Here is a 19,141-nt window from a genome sequence, read left to right on the forward strand (position 1 = left end):
GTCCTTTACTTCAGCACATCCCCTAATGCAAACACGTTCCTTTGTTGGTATGCCTCTGCGTCTCCTATCTCTATAACCAGAGTTTATTGTATTTAATTGTAACTCTGTAAAAGCTTTCCGAAGTTGTACAAAAGTCAGTTCATTGAAATAAGGTTCATGGGCCTCTCTAAGTTTAAAATATAATGGGGCGCATGTGGATGTGTACATAGAGTTTAGGTCGTTTTTAGTTGCCACTGCTCTTATAATTCATTTTAAAATATTTTCCTGGGAATATAAGGAAAGTTCTTTGATAGGAGCCCCTTGTATGAAATATATTGTAATGCCAGGGTGAGTCTCCTTCATTTTCAGAACTGTGCTGTAGTCAGAAAAGCCATCGGTCATAATTCAGCTGACAAAACAGAAGCTTGACATCTGACTATCATTTGTCTGTCCGTCTGTCTGTCTGTCTGCAAGTTGTGGTTGCCAAGGTGTATACAGTGAGATAACTTTTAAGCAGGTAAATTAGCTGGATGTAGGTAAACCAACACTATTTCCCCAAGCTCACCTGATTCGGTTTTCTTTAAAAATTCCAGAAACGCATTGATACTATATAGGGGAACTCAGTGGTAAAACAACTGCTTTGCATGCATGTCCCAGATTCAATTGCTGGGATTTCCCAGGTAGGGAAAGAGCCCTGTCTGAAATCTTGGAAGGCTGATGCCATTCAAAATAGACTATGCAGTGGTACCTTGGGTTAAGAACTTAATTCGTTCTGGAGGTCCGTTCTTAACCTGAAACTGTTCTTAACCTGGAGCACCACTTTAGCTAATGGGGCCTCCTGCTGCTGCAGCAGCGCCGCCGGAGCACGATTTCTGTTATCATCCTGAAGCAAAGTTCTTAACCCGAGGTACTATTTCTGGGTTAGCGGAGTCTGTAACCTGAAGCGTATGTAACCCGAGGTACCACTGTACTGAGCTAGATGAATCAATGGTATGATTCTGCATAGTTTGCCATGCTCCTATGTCCCTCATTTCCTCAGTCAAATCTTCATTTTTGAAGGTTGAATGCCTGAAGCTCCTTAACTATATCAGAAGGGATGCCACAATTGCTATAGAGTTTATTGAAATATATGTTTTCCGTGGCTGCAGTGAGAAGATAGTGTAGCCTTTATTTATTTATTGATTTATTTATTTAAATTATAAAATTGGTATACTGCCCTTCATCTGTAGATCTCAGGGCGGTTCACAGTATAAAAATACAAGATAAAAAAATACACAACCAAAACAAAAACAAAATAAACCAATAACCTCCAGCCCCTCTGCGCCCTGCCTGGTGTGCAATAACCCGCCCAGCGGTAGCAAGGCCTGGACAGCGTGGAGTACACCCTTCACCCTCAGTGCCCTGCTCCTGCCTGGTGCGCGAGCTGGAGAGTTGACTCCTTGCCTGCCTGGCACGCATGTGCGGGCACCCGCCCTGGGCACTGGCGACTGGCATTATGCCCCTGGCCAAACCATATGTCAAATTTATGTTTTGCCATGCTCTTCAGCTAGCACTCTGCTTTTCTGGGGGATCTTTTAATAGTTTCTGCCACAACTTGTAGTGATGTTGGGGATTGCTTGATTTGTCTTTCTTTTGGGGAAGTTCATCTAACAACCCTTTGAAATTCCAGTCTGCCGACATTGTAGTTCCCTTTTTCATAAATACCAGTGACATCATCCACACAGTGTTATGCACAATTAAATCTTCTTAATTGTCCAGAATCACAGATCTTCTACTGTCATCATGTGGTGAAAATGTACTCCTTGATGTTCCATATGGTCTTCCCATATGGTTCTGTTCTTTTCTTTTTTTGCTATTGAAGGCCTTGGCAAAGTCTTGAGCATTTCCTCCTGCAAGGCTTCCCATGCAACATTTTGAAAGCAGATAGCAACTGTATGGCGAATCCCTTTTTAGCACATGCGTCATAATTATTTATGGCAACTCCCATTACTAACTGGTAGTGATTTCATTACTTCTGGGATTGCCCACTGTCCATCAAGTGATACGTATTCTCATTCCTTCTCCACTTCTTCAACACAGTTGTAGCTGACACAGTGCCTGACAGGATTATGGCTATTAAGTACCTTTCTATTGCCAATGATAATTTTCATGGCAACACCAAGTTGGAAAAGTTTTGGGTTTTCCCCCCAAAAATTTTTTAATTGGTTTTCACAACCTTATAAACAAACAAACACATAAGACAAACAAACATAAATCATAGCCTTATTGAAAATTACACTTATTAACATTGTTAAGTGACTTCCTCGCTTCCCCTTGGTTGATTTTCATTGCATATCCTTTTAACGGTTTTCCAAATCACAGTTCTTGTAAAATTTAACTTAAACATTAACATCCTTAGATCTTCACATTATGAAATTAAACATATTAATTCAACACTTAACATAAATAAAATCCTAAGCCAATTAAATGTCTGCAAGCTGTTTTCAGTTAATTTAACTTAACATATTTAACTAAGTAATCATTAAATTTAATCCACTCTTCCTGATACTCCTCTTCCTTCTGGTCGCGGACTCTTCCGGTTAGGTTGGCTAGCTCCGAAAAATCCATCATCTTCATCTGCCATTCTTCTATCGTTGATAATTCTTGGGTTTTCCACTTTTAGCTAACAGAATACGCGCAGCAGTTGTGGCATACAAAAATAATTTAAGATCTTTCTTGGGAATTCCAGACCTGCTATTCCAAGAAGAAAGGCTTCTGGTTTCTTTATAAATGTATATTTCAACATTTTTTTCAATTCATTATAAATCTTTTCCCAGAAGTCTTTCACCTTGGCACAGGTCCACCACATATGATAAAAGGTTCCTTCCTTTTCTTTACATTTCCAACATAGATCGTCACAGTTATGATATATATTTGCTAAATTACCAAGTTGGGAAAGTTTTGATGACTTCACGTGCCCATCACAGCACACACAACACCTTGGAAAAAAATATCTCAGCCTCCTAACATTTCTTTTGGGTATGAGCCATATATTAAATGTGTGAAGAACTCAAACGAAAGTTCAGAAACTTTTGTGTCTATATTACATGGTTTACACTTAGACTTATTTGTGGAGGTGTCTTTGAAGCTTTCAGAATGTCACGATAAAGACGAAGTGCTGAGTCATGACTGCTTTCTGTGCTGCTGCTTCCAGTTTTGTGCTGCTCTAAAATATAATGGTTCCCTTCTCCTCCAGTTACATTAATATTTCCAATACATTTCTGGAGAAGCAATATCAATGCCAATTATAGCTCTATTCAGTCATTCAGTAATTGCATCCATGGAGGGTGAACTGCCTCCTAAAGTTTCCACCTTGTGATCAGGAACCAATTTACACAGGCTTCCTGTTTTGGGGGAGAATTGAACCCACTTTCAGACGTTTCAGATGTCAATGTGGGAAGTTTAGGAGTGGAGCAGGCAGGTCTGGCACACATTGTCCCTCTGTGGACACAATTAACAAATGCCTGCATGGTGCTAATGAATTGGTTACCGTATTTTTCGCACCATAGGACGCACTTTTTCCCCTCCAAAAATGAAGGGGAAATGTGTGTGCGTCCTATGGTGCGAATGCAGGCTTTCGCTGAAGCCTGGAGAGCGAGAGGCATCGGTGCGCACCGACCCCTCTCGCTCTCCAGGCTTCAGGAAGCTATCCGCAAGCCTTGCAAGCCCGGCGGGAGTTCCCGTGGGCTCACAAGGCTTGCGGGCAGCAGCCTGCAGCCCCCGCGAGTGTCCGCAAGCCTTGCGCGCCCGGCGGGAGCGCGTGAGGCTTGGCGCGGCAGCCTGTCGCCCGAAGCACGGGGAGCCCTCCGGAGGGCTCTCCGTGCTTCGGGCGAGTGTCTGCAAGCCTTGCGCGCCCGGCGGGAGGTCCCGCCGAGCGCGTGAGGCTTGGGGCGGCAGCCTGCAGCCCGAAGCATGCGGAGCCCTCCGGAGGGTGCCCCGTGCTTCGGGCAGGTGTGCGCAAGGCTTGGGGCGGCAGCCGCGGCTGGGGGGGGAATAATTTTTTTTTATTCATTTCCCCCCCACCCAATAGAACGAAAAATACGGTATGTACAGTGGAAGTTGTAATGGCTCTGGCTATATTAAATGATCTGATCTGGGATGTCAGATACATAGGCAAAACTCCAGGATCCCTCTCCCAAAATGCCACCAGCATGCGCATTGGCTGTATGAGTAAAAATTGGGTGGGTTGTGGGTGTGGCATAGTTACACCACATCCAAAGCCCCTTTATTCCCATGAAATGCCCACAGCAAAGGCAGGACTTTATACCAGGAATATATATTCTCACACCCGTTTTAGTACAGATCAGGAAGAAGGCTCACTCTAGCAATGATCCTGGCTGTTCTTTCATGAGATTATTAACCTGCTTACTCCAGGCGGTTTCCTCTACACTTGGCAATATCTGTTAAAGGCAGTTACACAATGGGTCCAGATGTTTCTCAGTTGGGGGCTTATGCTACAAGTGGCACTATTTCCTGACAAGTCAGTGTCCAAGGCACAGGAGCTCTGTAGTAGTCATGAGCCCTCATATGTTTCCTTTGGCAACATCTCTATTCCAGATACTGTTCAATAGAAGATTTGACATGGGCTGTTTATTGGAAGATAGGACTGTTTGCGCACTGTAGGGATGAGAGAGGCCTCTTGAAATATACTCAGAGTCGCAAAGTGATTTCATGCTCTTTATTCAGCTCATAGTGGTGAGGAGGAATGAATGAATGTCCCCTCAAAGTATCTGCTTTATATACATTATTTACACAATGGGCTGCACATGATTGGCTAATTCCGGAATTCTACTGTAAGCCAATCAGGTTGTGGATTCACTTCTATCTGGAGCATGATTGGGTAGTTCCTGCCAACCAATCATACTGCTGCATTGTTCTAGGACCAATCAGACTGCTGCATTCTGAATCCTTTTGTTCTAGGACCAATCAGACTGCTGCCTTTTGGATCCTATTGTTCTAGGACCAATCAGACTGCTGCCTTTTGGATCCTATTCAACTCAGTACATAACACCTCTGGTGTGGAAATCACACTGTTCGACCAGACCATAGCTCGTCTCGTGTCAATGATTGGGCGTTGGGGCTGGGAGCAGGGAGCCAAATGGCCCCCAAGCTAGATGGCCTTAAAAGAGGATTAGACCAATTCATTGAGGAGAGGGCTATCCGTGGCTACTAGTCATGATAGCTATTCTCTGTTTTCACAGTTGAAAGCAGCAATTTGTTTGGAATCAACTTGATCCCCTCCCCCTCTTTCCCTTTTCCTTCTGTGATGGAACTCCTATTTGGGGACTTCCCTGGCTTTTTCTGGCCCATGTAGGACCAGTCTGAATAGTTGGCCTTGGTGAAGATTTGACGTTTTCATCCCCCAAAAGTTTCTGTTGAAATGAGGCTTCATTTTAATGTTGTATCTTAATCAATTGTTTTATATCTGGTGTTAGCCACCCTGAGCCTGGTCTTGGCTGGGGAGGGCGGGGTATAAATAAATTTTTTTTTATTATTATTATTATTATTATTATTATTATTATTATTATTATTATTACCAGTTGCTGTAAACCACAGGAGCAGGGAGTGCTCTTTTGCTCGAATCCTTCTTGCGGACTTGCAACAAACATCTAGTTAGCCACTCTGAGAAGAGGATGATGAACTAGAGGGTCCACTGGCCTGATCCAGCAGGCTCTTCTTATGTCACAAATGACCCACCATTGATTGTGCTTGATGCCAGCCACTTTGGCTTAGCTGGGAGTTGCCTGGTGGAGTTTGCAGTGTAGCTTCCAGTTTTGGCACAACCCTTTCCCTTATTGCCCCAGTTTGAGTTTATTTATTGCCCCACCCCGCTCCCGCAGGTGTTCATGTGGTGCGAAGTGTTGTAAACAAAACCTGCCCTTATTCCCTTAGGGCAGGGGTGTCAAACTCAAATTCATCGGGGGCCGCATCAGCAGTTTGGTCACCCTCAAAGGGCCGGTTGTATCTGTAGGATGGCATGCGCTCAATATAAAAACAAGTGGAGGTTTCCTGAATGCATGTAAAGTGGAGGTTTCCTGTGTAGAACGGCAGGCACCGCTAGAGGGCAGACGTTCTCTGGCTTGTAGGCTGCCGCGCATGCGCTGAAGAGGTCGCTTTCTTGTGTCAAAAAAAAAAAAGCGAGAATAAAAGGTGAAGGCTGGCGGCCGGCGGCAGCTACACGGGCCACATGACGAGGTCTGGCGGGCCGGATTCGGCCCGCGGGCCTTGTGTTTGACACCCGTGACTTAGGGGGTACACAAGAACCCTTATAGAGTCATAGCAGAATCATAGCACTGTAGAGTTGGAAGGGACCCTGGGGATCATCTAGTCCAACCCCCTGCAATGCAGGAATATGCAGCTGGTCCATAGAGTCCTTTGTAGGTTCTCCATTGGTAGGAGAAAATAACAGAGGCCAACCAGAGAATATTGAGAAGCAAAGCAGCTAGTAAGCCTGATCTTTATTAAAGTTGTTGCAACAGGGTGCTTCCCCCCCCCCCACACACAGGAGAGAGGAGGACCACGAACCATGTGTGCCTGCCCTTATATAGACATTTTGAAATGCTGCCCTGGAGCTCCATACATCATACATACATCACAGAAGGGGTGTAGCCCAAGACCACCCCCCACAAACATCATAACTACATCACAGAAAAGGCGGTCTACAACAGAAATGCGAATGTTGTTGTTTTTCCTGTTTGCCAGGTTATCTGATAATGCCTTATCTGATTGCCTTTCCTGGTAGTCTGGCCATTCCTTTGAGATGGTAATTACTCAATTCCTGAGACAATGGGAAGGTTCCCTCACCCCCTTCCTCCTTGCAGAGAAACATTTGGTCAGTTTGAGAGTCAAAATGGTTTCATGACTGTCTTCCCATGCTGCTTCAGATATGTGGTTTATGTACATGTTTGATTGGTACATTTATGAACATTTATTATATATGTAAAACCTTAAAATTCTTATTACAGAAGGACCGGAACTCCTCTTTGCAGCTTCCCAGAGCCATGCCCTATGGCGTGGCTGCGTGCCGTCCAACGCTGGCAGAGTGCCTGCCTGGATCGCCCGTAACATCATCGGCTGCTTCCTATCTCCACGTGGCACACAGGCATTGATGCTTGCGGTGTGTAACTTGGAGCTGCGCCGGTGTGTATGTGTGCTTTGTCATTTCCCCATCTTTTTTAAGTAGTGGATGCTGCGGACATAGCGAGGGCTGTTTGCTGAGAGCTGGCCAAATGCGGGCAAGGGGCTCCTCAGCTCCCTCTTCTTCCAGATGGAAAGACGACTTCAGTCCTGGCAGATCACGCCCAGTACCCACATTATGCACGTTTTCGAAGTGCAGCGAACAACGGGGAAAAAACACAAATCAGGAGAAGCACGGGGGAAGGAGATAGGCAAGTCCCATCCATTTTGCAACAGCATCTGTCTCCCCGACCCGACCCACAGCGCAGAATGAACTTCGAGCTCTGCAATTTCAGGTTCCTGTGCAGTCTCTTTGATGGATGGATGGATGGATGGAATGATTGGCGTGGCGCGCCCCGCCCCCTCGCTCCCCACCGCCCAATCCCCTCTCCTCGCCTCCCTTCACTCCGAAGCGAGAGAGGGCGGCGGCACGTGACGCCGACATCCGGGTCACCTGCAGGCGGAAACAAGACCACCCATAGCCAACCGTTGCTTCCTTCTCCTTTTCCTTGACGAGGGAGTGGGAGGAGTCAGGTGTTACTGGGTGGGGCCGGCGAGCGAGCCTGACGTGCGCGCGCGCGCCGACCGCGACTGCGTTCTGAGAAGTCGGGGTGCACGCCCGGCCGCGCGCGCGCGCGCTTGCGCTTTGAGGTGGGACCGTTTAACGCCTCAGCCCGCTCGAGGGGAGGACGACGACGAGGAGGAGGAAGTCGCCGCTGCCGCCGCCGGCCGTGAAGACTCAGCGCGGCTGAGGGAGATGCCGAGCGGGCTGCGCGGCTGAGGGCGTCGGCGGTGGCCGGCAGGCGGTGGCCGGCGGAGCGAGCGAGCGAGCGACCTCCATCTCCGGCGAGGCGCGGAGTCCCAGCGGCCGCCTCCCGCCGTCGCGGCGGCGCCGTCATCGTCTCGGCGGCGAAGGGGGCTGCTCGCGTTTCCTGAGGGGACGGACTCGGCCCGTGCCGAGCTGGCGGCGGCGCCTTCCCCTCCGCCGCCAGGGGGGCTCCGTTGGCGGGAGAGCGGCGGCGGCGGCGTCTCCTCCTCCTCAGCCCGCTTCCCGAAGACGCTGGCGGCAACGGCCGGCGGCCGCCAAGGGCTCCTCGAAGACGGGGGGCGTTCGCTGCTTCCCCCTCCCCCTCCGAGGCCAGCTCGATGGAGGTGGGTCTCTTCCGTAGGGCTGCTCGCTCTCTTTCCCTCCCTCCCTCCGTAGAAAATAGGGAGAGAGAACCCAAACCCAGCCTGGGAAAGGGCAGGTTCACACGTACGGCGTGCCCGCGTCGCTTGCGGGCTTCGTAGGAGTTCCAAACGCGTCGTCTGCACGCGTCGTCTTAACACGGCCTGGCGGAAACTTTTCGCCTCTCCCGAATGGCTCGAGTAGTTGCGGCTCCTAACGCGTTTGTTTCATTTCATTTTTAATGGATTACCCTCTCATTTGTCGCCGGCGCTTAGATCTCTTATCACTGAGGAGCGAGTTTAACCGGGCAGGGCGAGAGGTGGCTGGACAATCGACATTGGCTAGGGTGAGATCCTAACCCAACCCCCGCCCTGCCAAGTCAGTGTTGGGGCATCGCCCTTTACAGCATTGACTGCGAATGGGTGGATTTCCCCAAGTTGGTCCAATCCCGTGCACCTGAAACGAGTATGGCAGCATGCAGCGGTGCTTACTTAGAAGAAAGCATGTGTAGGGTCACGGCCTTACTCTCCTCCAGCAATAGGATCTCTCTCCTTCCCACAAAATGGGTGTTTGGCTTTCTGGCTGTTGCTGGACTCCAACCCCCAGCCAGCCCCCTTAATTATTATTAATTTTTTTTTTGCATAATTTTCCTTCTGCCCTTTTCCCAAGGGTTATTTTGTTGCCTGAAACTGAGTCAAAATTGTAACCCCACAAACACTTTAAAAATTCTTGCTTCAGCATTCAGGCACCAGTTCCTGCCTTTATCTGCTGTCTATCCATCACCCCATAATGGTCCCACTGCTGCAGGACTGGCCCTGTGTGAGCCACCCAGATGCCCTTTTCTTCTTTCCTTTACTAAACGTTATACGTTTTAGCTGTCCTGTGCTGTGCAGTCCTCTGTGTAAGTGTTTGAAGCAAGTGAATTTGACTATCTTCGCGTGGACAGTTTGATACAAAAAATGGCATAATAATTGGTACTATTCATCCTATAATTGTACCGCTTGGCACTGCTGTATCAAAGTTTGCTTGTTTTACATAGCTGTGGAGGAAATTAATGATCCTGAAGCAGGCTGTGCCGCTGGCTATTTTAAAATGGTGTGTTCCTGTTCTCTTTAAAAAGAAACAAGTTTCTCTTTCACTGCAAGATTGACTACTAAATATGCTCAATTTCTTCTTGCCGTCTTGATTACCCCCTCCATTTCAAACATGCTAAAGTTTGAGTGAAGCACATAAAGGCAGCTGCCTAAACAGCAAGCCCTCTTCAAAACTCTTTTGAGGTAGGAAAAAGGTGACCCAGAAAAGCTTCTCTAGGCTGTGCTGGGGATAGTAAGATAGTGTATTTTACTATGTATCTAATGAACTTCAGGTAATTATAAATGTTTCCATGACCAAAGAGTATAATGCCCTTTGTTTACAGCAAGTAGAAGGATTTTCTTTTTTTTTTAGGGAGGGATGGGGAAATGGACACGTTTGGGGAAACAATACCATCATGCTGCTGGCATTATGTTTGCAACTAGTTTTTGAGAATTTTTGTACAACATTGCAATCTTGGTAACAGACTTGACAGACCTTAATAATTTTTCTGTCTATATATACATGTAAACTTAGGAAATGGTTTGTTCTTCTAATATTAAAGTGTTATTTTCATAAAATGTGCCTTATTTGGGGGAGAGAATACTTTCATTCACCAGTGCTGGTTTAGTCAGTCTTTCAGTGCTGCTTTAAGTGTGTTTTGATAATTGAAGGCACATGTGTCTTTAATTGGTACATCATAGATAAAACTGTACAGAGGATATAGAGAGTGGATTTCTGGTCTTTTTTTTGGTAAGTGATGTGCATCCCTTTCTAGGACCTGGGTGTCTCTTCATGCAGGTACTAAACAGTGAATGTGACAGAGCTTGTTTTCTTTGGTCAAGTTGGAAGGGTGGGAGCTAGATGGCTAGCTCAGGGGAGATGCCAGGTGCTCATGAAATTAGGTTCCCTGCCAAAGTTTGATGCTTGTGTGCCCATTTTTTAGTGGGGGAGAAGAGAAAGATGGAGAACTCTGTTTTGCTTCAGGTTAGTGGTAGGTAGCATTGTACCTCCATATGTTGTTGGACTACAACTCCCATCATCTCTGCCCATTGGGTACCCATGAGTATTGACTTTCAAAAAAACGGGTGCTTTTCATAGTTATGCTGTTATGTTTGGTATTTTAAGGATATTAATACATTAAGTGTTGAGTACTGTACTTCAGTCATTTCCTGAAGGAGTATGGTTTCTCCTTAATAGTGATCTCAGAAGTACAGCCTTGGGATACCTTTATTCAGTTTTGTGTACAAGAGTATGCTTTGCTCGGTGTGTGTTTGCGTCTGTGTGTACTAGTAGCAGTACAGTAGCTGTATACTGAAAGGTTTGTTTAGTCCTTTGTTCCCTTTGTGCCATGTAAAATTAAATGAATAAATAACTGGAAAAAGGCTTGTGTGGAAGCAACTTTTGCAGTATTTTAATAAATCATTCCCATTTTGCAAAATGGTGGGAGCATATCCCCAAGAATCCTGGAAAGATTATTATTAAATTGTGTGACATTGGCAGACATATGTCTGCTGCACCTGGCAACAAACATGTGAATGATAACATACTGCAGGTTAACCTTTATAAAATTAGTTTGTTAACAATGTCTGCTAAGCTCAAATGCCATGTGTTAATTTTGTCAAATGCCATATCTGAGCTTATATATATTTGAGAAGTAGAACAGTGTATGTACTTAAGTGTTCTTGTTACCAAGGTTATAATAAAGATGTGGACTAGGAATTTCCATCCAAGCACTTTACTACAATAGGTGACTCAATAGTAGTTGTTTGTACTTTCATAAAGAAAGTGAATTCTTGATGCATGTTGCATATAGTATAATGCATGCTTGTTCCATATGGTATAAATTAGGCACACATTACCTTCTCCCTCCCCAATAAAAGTCTTGTTTGTTCAGATTACATTTTGACTATTCATTTATTGTGATCTATCTTTTGAGAGAGTCTCTGAATAGATTGTTAATGATTACTGTGTTAATGAAATTAGTTATAGTAATAATAATTTAATTATTTATACCCCGCCCATCTGGCTGGGTTTCCCCAGCCACTCTTGGTGCCTTACATAAAAGCATAATAAAACATCAAACGATAAAAACTTCCTGATACAAGACTGCCTTCAGATGTCTTTTAAAAATTGTGTAGTTCTTTATCATCTGATGGGAGGGCGTTGCTGCTGAGAAGGCCCTCTACCTGGTTCCCTGTAACTTCACTTCTCACCGTGAGGGAGCCATCAGAAATCCCTTGGGAAGTGGACTCAGTGTCTGGGCTGAATGATGGGGGTATACCTTCAGGTATACAGGGTCAAGGCCATTTAGGGCTTTAAGTGTCACTCTGAATTGTGCTTGGAAACATACTGATCTTTTTTACTGCTGCTGTGCCTGGCAAACCAGCTGAATGCAGCCAGGCAGGTGGAGATGCTAGATGCCAAGGGTGGTGCCCGGACATTTCCAGTCACGAAAGGCCAATTGCATTTTGCAACTGATGCCTGGCTGATTTCTAATGCTGGTGCCAATCAGTGTCCTTGCTGTGAAGTGGTAGAGCAGGCATATTTCCCTACTGGGAACAGGCACCCACAACCAATGTAGAATTGAAGCCCAGCCTCTAATGTAGCAGCTGATGTAACAAGTGACACCAGCTGTTTGACTAGGTTGGCATGGTTTAGGAGAAATGGCATTGCTGGCCAAATTGGATCCCTGCTTTTGCACAGCAGAATTGTTTCTGGCAGCGTTTGTTGGTTAGCAAGTTTTAAAAGTAGGGCCATGGGAACCTAATTCACGAGGAACCAGAACTTGACTAGTCCTTGCAGCATGAAGCATCTGTCACTTTGACAAAGTTAAAAGCCAGTGAAAAAACAATAGGTTCTGGAGAGTTAGTAGTGTTAAACACCCCCCATTATATTCAGATTTCTTAATTTTGCATATAAGGCAGAGAACTTTTAGGCATGATAGATGAGGCAAAGCTGCCTCAGCAGATTTAAAGAAGTTAGCCTGCAGGGAAACTTAGATGTTTCAGCGTATCTTTTGTCATCTCTCAGCAATGTTTCACAGCTCCACCGGTACAAATGTAAAGATGCCAGACTCTCACATGCTCCTGGCTTCCAAATGCCAGAAATTAGACTAGCAAAGTGATGAATGACAGGGAAGGGAGGTGTTAGTTGAATAAGAGTGCTTGATGTTGGAAATTTGGAAGTCATAGCCAGTGGATCATCCCAGTTACTCAGAAGGTTTTCTGAACAAATTTTTAAAATGCTGTGTATTCCCAGTTTAAGGCAGAAGGTTCTTAAGGAGGGGTGGGAGGCTGACTATCAAGTATTCAAAGAACTCTCTAGGGATAACTCCCATTCCTCTATAATCTTAAGGGTCATTACTCAAGAAGAAATCTTGCATGTTATGTTAGAAGAAGTCTTTTAGGAACTGAGGTCCTTGTTAATATATTTATATACTTAATTTGACATCCTAAAAGGACTTTCAAATGATGGATGGCTGTGGAGATAACATCTTTAAGAGAAAATTGTTAAAATTATGGATTAGGACTGAAACCTTAGATTGTAAATACTTACTAAAGGTAAAGAACCCCTGGATAGTTAAGTCTGGTCAAATTCGATTATGGGGTGTGGCATTCATCTTTGCTTTCAAGCTGAGGGAGCCGGCATTTGTCTGCAGACAGTTTTTCCGGGTCATGTGGCCAGCATGACTAAACCACTTCTGGGGCATGGAACACTGTGACGAGTGCCAGAGCGCATCGAAGTGCCGTTTACCTGCCTGCCACAGGTATATCTGCAGTAGCGTATCTACGCATGCTGGTATGCTTTTGAACTACTAGGTTGGCAGGAGCTGGGACAAAGCAGCAGGAATTCAGCCCATTGCATGGATTCGAACCTTTTTTTACCCTTTTACTTTAAATACTATTAGGGTTTTAGTTGACTCTGTGGGGATCTGCATCAGTAGATAAAGGGAAAAGAGGCATAGTTTCCTGAAGAAACTGCTTAATTGATCTAGACTGAAGTTACAATGTATCCAGTTTGACAAGAATTTGTATAGTCGTACCCTGGAAATTGAGCAGAATCTGTTCCGGAAGTCTGTTCAACTTTCAAAATGTTTGGGAACCAAGGCGTGGCTTCCAGTTGGTTGCAGGAAGGTCCTACAGCCTATCAGAAGCCACATTGGATGTTCAGGTTCCAAAGAACATTCACAAACCGGAACACTCACTTCTGGGTTTGCGGCGTTCGGGAGCCAAAATGTTCAATTCGCAAGGTGTTTGGGATCCAAGGTACGACTGTAGTTGCATTGATATTGCTAAATGAGGAGCTGTACAGAATGCTGCTCAGCCATTAAATTATTATTAGAAGGCTAGCTAGTACTCAGGTTTTTGGATTTGATTTAAATTTGCCTAGACCAAGCCCCTTCATAATCATTAGAATTAATCACATCAGATTTGATAGTGGTAATGTTAAAACGTTAAAATCAATAATATGATCTTTATGAGATAAAGTCAGTAAGTTTTTTTCTAATCTGGGATCATGGAATTGATATCTTTAGCCATAATTTTAGGAATTTTTAAATGTTTTGTTTAAGTTCTACTTTGCTTAGTATCATTAATTACAGAATCCCGATTCCTAACATAAATGCCACTCCCACTTCCTAGAGATTAAAATTAAATTAAGTGGCTGTTGATTAGATGAAGGTTTTCTGAGATATATATACACTACCTGTCATTGCATTAACTTTCAGTTTCCCATTTTTAAAAAACTCCAGCTTGTCTGCCACCAGTCCTCAAAAAATCCCCAGGTGACTCCAAAATTTATATTGGGCTTGAACCACTGTTTGGCCTCTCGCTTTTCTCATGCAGAAGGGGCTCATTCTCACAGCATATTGCTTTTCTAGATTTTCTCAAGGTTTGGGTTTTGATGCAGCAGGTAGGGACAAAGAAGTTCTATAAAAAAGCTCCCATCTTCCACTCCGCATTTTCACATCTATTTTCAGCTGTCGCCACCCCCCCCCATTCTGCTGCTACTGCTTCAGTGCTTTTTTAAAGTTGAAAATGTTTTTCAATCCAAGATCCCAGGCAATTGTGTCAATGTCGCAGAGGGCAAACGAACCCTTCACTCTAAAGGAGAAAATGCATCCTTATACCCAGGCAACTGAGCCATTCCTTCCCTGCACAGCAAGACTTTTTTTTCCTGTTTCAGTTGGTTGTAGGAGCAGGATGAGAGTGCACATGGTTTGCATGTCCACATTCTGCACTTACATTCATGATTTAAAATTCATTATACTTTAAAGAGCTCTAGCATTCAATCACTGATGAAAAATGGAGTTTGCAAATGTCTGACTTGGAGATGGAAAGCCTGTCAACTTTCTGATGTTGTTGAACTAGAACTCACAACTTGTGGAGAGCCACAGCTTGTCCATCTCTGTTATAACTCATATAGTCATATTAATTGGTTGCTAAAACAGTTAACAGTTTGCAATGAAATAGAGCTTTTATACTCTGGTTTTGGTCCAGAGTATAATGACTCTCAATTCCATCCTCCACCCCTTTCCCTCAGTTTATCTTCAGTTTTGTTTCTTATCTGATTGTAAGTTACAGGCCGGATTTTCAATAATTTAGCAGAGGCCGAAGACTGTTCTCAGCTGTTATATATGAATTTAAAGAATTTTTTATCCTGCTCTTTAGCCAAAAATATGCTCCCAGGCAGCTTACAAATGAAAATAAGGCAGCCTTGTTCTAACACATACAGTCTAAAAGACACAGTACAAAGGGTTTGGAACGGAGAAGGAAATCAGACAGCCTTCTTAGTTATAAGGTTCTTGTAATGTCAACTAATAGAATAAACAAAATAAAAAAATTCCTTCCAGTAGCACCTTGGAGACTAACCTTAGAGATGCGGGTGGCACTGTGGTCTAAACCACAGAGCCTAGGGCTTGCCGATCAGAAGGTGGGCGGTTCGAATCCCCGTGACAGGGTGAGCTCCCATTGCTCGGTCCTTGCTCCTGCCAACCCAGCAGTTCAAAAGCATGTCAACTGCAAGTAGATAAATAGGTGGGAAGGTAAATGGCGTTTCTGTGCGCTGCTCTGGTTCGCCAGAAGCGGCTTAGTCATGCTGGCCACATCACCCGGGAGCTGTACGACGGCACCCTCGGCCAGTAAAGCGAGATGAGCGCCGCAACCCCAGAGTCGTCTGTGATTGGATCAAATGGTCAGGGGTCCCTTTACCTTTTTAAGGTGCTACTGGAAGGATTTTTTTTTATTTTGTTTCTACTACGGCAGACCAACACGGCTACCTACCTGTAACTGGAATAGAATAATTTGAAGAGGAGGAGCCAAAAGTTGCTGGTCTTTCAGTACAGCATTGCTGATGGAGAGGCTTGATACTCTCTTTCCCTAGACAAATAGAACAGATTTTATAATAAGGGTTATGCTTCTTTCTAATAAAGTATGCTAGCTTTGAACTTTTTCCTAATGAATTAGAGTTCATTTATACTATTATAGATAATGGGATAGTTGACAGGGTGGGAGCAAACCAGCAGAAGGTATCTCTGAATGCATAGTATTTAGTACTGTGGCACTATAAAAGGCAGCATCTCTCTGGTGCCCTTACCTCTCCCTTGTCTGAATCGCTTTGCATTTATTGCAACTCATATTAGTGCAGAACTGTCAGCTGTCTCTCTCACATCAGTATCAAATGGAATACATAACAGCTTCAAGCCTTCTGGCTTTAACTTCTGTAAGTTTGCATGGTACAAAGTTGCCCTGTCTCCATGAGAGGTTTTTGTGTCTGAAATCAGAACATTTCATAGGTCATTTGTGATTAAAAGTTAGAAGAGAATCCTCTTCTTTTGTCACTGTACCGTAGGAATATAAACTCAAACCTCCTGGATCAGTTAAGTTATATTTAGTTGAGTACTCTGTTTTTATAGTGGCTAAGTGGATGCATCCCAGAAGTGAACAATCAAGATATCAATGCAACAGCCTTCTCTCACTTATTCCTCAGCAACCATAAAAGACATGATACATCTGATCCTGGGGGTTGTCTATGGTTATCATGACTCGTAGCCATTGAAAGGCTTATCCTTCATAAATTTATTCCGTCCCACATTCTAAGCCTGTGTTAGTTACTGGTCATCACCCTATCTTGTGATAATGAATTGCTTAGTTTTAACTGTGTTCTCTGTGGAAAAGTTTTCTTTTTTTCTGTCCTGAATTTCCCCCCATTCAATTTCTTGGAAAGAATCCAGATTCGAGTATTGTGAGAGAAGAGAGAATTCATTCCTATACATTTTCTCTGCACCATACATAAATTCATACAGCTCTGTCTTCTTGCATCTGCTAGCAGTGCTCTTCTGAATTAATATAAAAACACCCCTGCTGGATCTTAAGAGTCCTGCATTCTGTTCTCCCACTGGCCAACCTAGCACTCAATTGTTTGCCATCCATAACAATGTTACTTTGAGCCAGAGGTCGGCAACCTAAGGTCCATGGGCCGGAAGCGGCTCACAGAGTCCATTTAACCGGCCCATGAGCTGCCCCTGAACTGGCGCAGCACGGCGCAGGGACTCTCTTCCGCGGCACCGGAAATAGCTTCTGTGCATGCCCAGACGCCCAAAGTCGCGTCTGCGCATGTCTGCAGCACCAGAAATCGCTTCTGCACATGCCCAGAAGCTGAACATTGCTTCTGTGCAGGCAGGATTTTCAGCGTCTGGGCATGCACAGAAGCGATTTCCAGTGCCGTGGACATGTGCAGACGTGACTTCCGGTGTTGTGCTGCACCAGTCTGGCCCATGGAGGATCTCCACAGGAGTGATCCGATCCATGCCCGGTAAGCCTTGCCGATCCCTGCACCATAATACCTATGACTTGTAATATTATGGCTAGTGGTCATATCTTCTATGAATTTGTCTAATACCATCCAAGCTGGTGACCATCACTATTTCTTGTAACAATTTTAATATTGCTGTGTGAAGAAAAAAAATCAGTTTCTCTTTCCTGATATACTCATTGATCAGTTTCATTGGATGATCCCAGGTTCTGGTTTCAGAGAAGAAAAAAACTTTTTCTTTCACTTTTGCCACGTAGAATCCAACTCTATGTTAGAAGGGATCCTAAGGATCATCTAGTCTAACCCCCTGCACGTGCATATTTTATACGCTGGTCATTCCTCCCCTCCTTGTATTTTCTCTCTGTACTGTACTAACAAAACCTAAGCGTGGCGTTTGTTCATATGGGAGTTGCTCCAGCCCCCTAAATCCTAGCTGATTTCTTTGTGCTGATTTTTAATTCCAATTTTTAAGGAGTTCTTTTATTCTTATAGATATTTTCCCCAAGTTTGTTTTTGACATCTTTTACTGTAGAAATGATTTTGAATAACCCCCAAGGGTTCTGAAGAGCTCTGACCCTCTTCACTTTCTCTTTCAACTTTCTTCTTACCAGTCACATTAGTTTTTGAAGTGTTTCTTATTTTGAGGTTATCTGTGGGGCCTTGTATTGCCATCTGCAGTGATTTTGTGGATGTGTCTACCCATTCTGAGATGCCTATTTTGATTGACTTCTTGCCCTCTTTGAAGCACAAATCAATCCTTCTGCAGTCACAGTTTTTGTGATGAAAGGTAATACATTATTTGCTATTTGGTCAGGTAGAGACAGGAATCAGAATTGCAGAGTTGGAAGGGACACGGTGAAGGTAATTTAGTCCAACTCTCTGTAATGCAGGAAACATTTGCCTAATGTGGGACTCAAACCCACAACACTGAGATTAAGAGTCTCATACTCACTGAGCTATCCCTTGGTCAATAGATCCATGTCTGAAACAGTAAAACAGGGCAGACCAGGGATAAGGAACCTTAAACCCAGGGGCAAAATGCGATTTTCCAGGTCTTTTTAACCACGCCTGCTTCACACCCTCCTTGAGTGCACTTGCATGTTCTTGAACTGTGATGATACTTCTGGCATGCCTGGATGAATAGGTGTTTAAGTACTTATTGAAGCCTCTGGCTGAGCATAGCTTATTATTCATTCGTAAGAATTGCATCTGTTGCTCTGCCCATTGCTGGCATGCGATCTCTAGAAGGCTGGCCATGAGGGTAGATAAGTGATTTGACTTTACATAAGACAGGTTCATGTGTTCATTACCTATATGGCCATTTATGGGTTGATGGGCTGATGTTTCATTTGCATTTTTAGAATATTTATTTTCATGCTCTGTAGTGAAGATGATGTTAAAGATACAGTGTTAAGGTTCAATATTCTGTTAGATTTTGCTACATGATTGATTCTTAAGGACAGGTTAAGCTTTCCTATTCCCCTTGTGCTGGTGTGGTTAAAGGAAACATGTTTTGTTGCCCATAGACAATTTTTTGGCTTTCCAGTCAATACCTTTGCATGCATAGTTTGAGTTCAATGTGCATCAGGATTCATATCCAGAAAAACTGTCTGAATAGTTTTCCCCTGGCAGAATTTTTCCTATAAGGAGGATTGCAAGCTAATATGAGGGTGCTGTGCCTATTTGTTCTAGACTGCCAGTTTTGTGTCAGGAATGCTTTTTGAATGCAATAAAATGCTTGAAGACTTCAGTAAGTGAAAGGGGCTACTTAACTGTTTTCTGCTGTCTCTGATATTTTGGAGAAAGAATATTGAAAAGTGATGTTCTGGTATTCTATTCTATTTGTTTATACTATACTGTCGTAGTTTTAAACCCTTTATTGCCACTGTATTT

General features: G+C 44.2%; 1 protein-coding gene across 1 annotated transcript in view; it reads left to right on the plus strand.

The window, feature by feature from the left end:
* Nucleotides 1-8,124: 8,124 nt before the first annotated feature.
* The window catches only part of GALNT1 (polypeptide N-acetylgalactosaminyltransferase 1), a 55,797-nt gene continuing 44,780 nt past the window's right edge, over nt 8,125-19,141 (plus strand). The window contains exon 1 of the mRNA XM_053360674.1: nt 8,125-8,346. The gene's annotated coding sequence lies outside the window, so the exon portion shown is untranslated. The remainder of the gene's footprint in view (nt 8,347-19,141) is intronic.

The sequence above is a fragment of the Podarcis raffonei genome, chromosome 13 (genome assembly GCF_027172205.1).
Source record: "Podarcis raffonei isolate rPodRaf1 chromosome 13, rPodRaf1.pri, whole genome shotgun sequence".
NCBI lineage: Eukaryota > Metazoa > Chordata > Lepidosauria > Squamata > Lacertidae > Podarcis > Podarcis raffonei.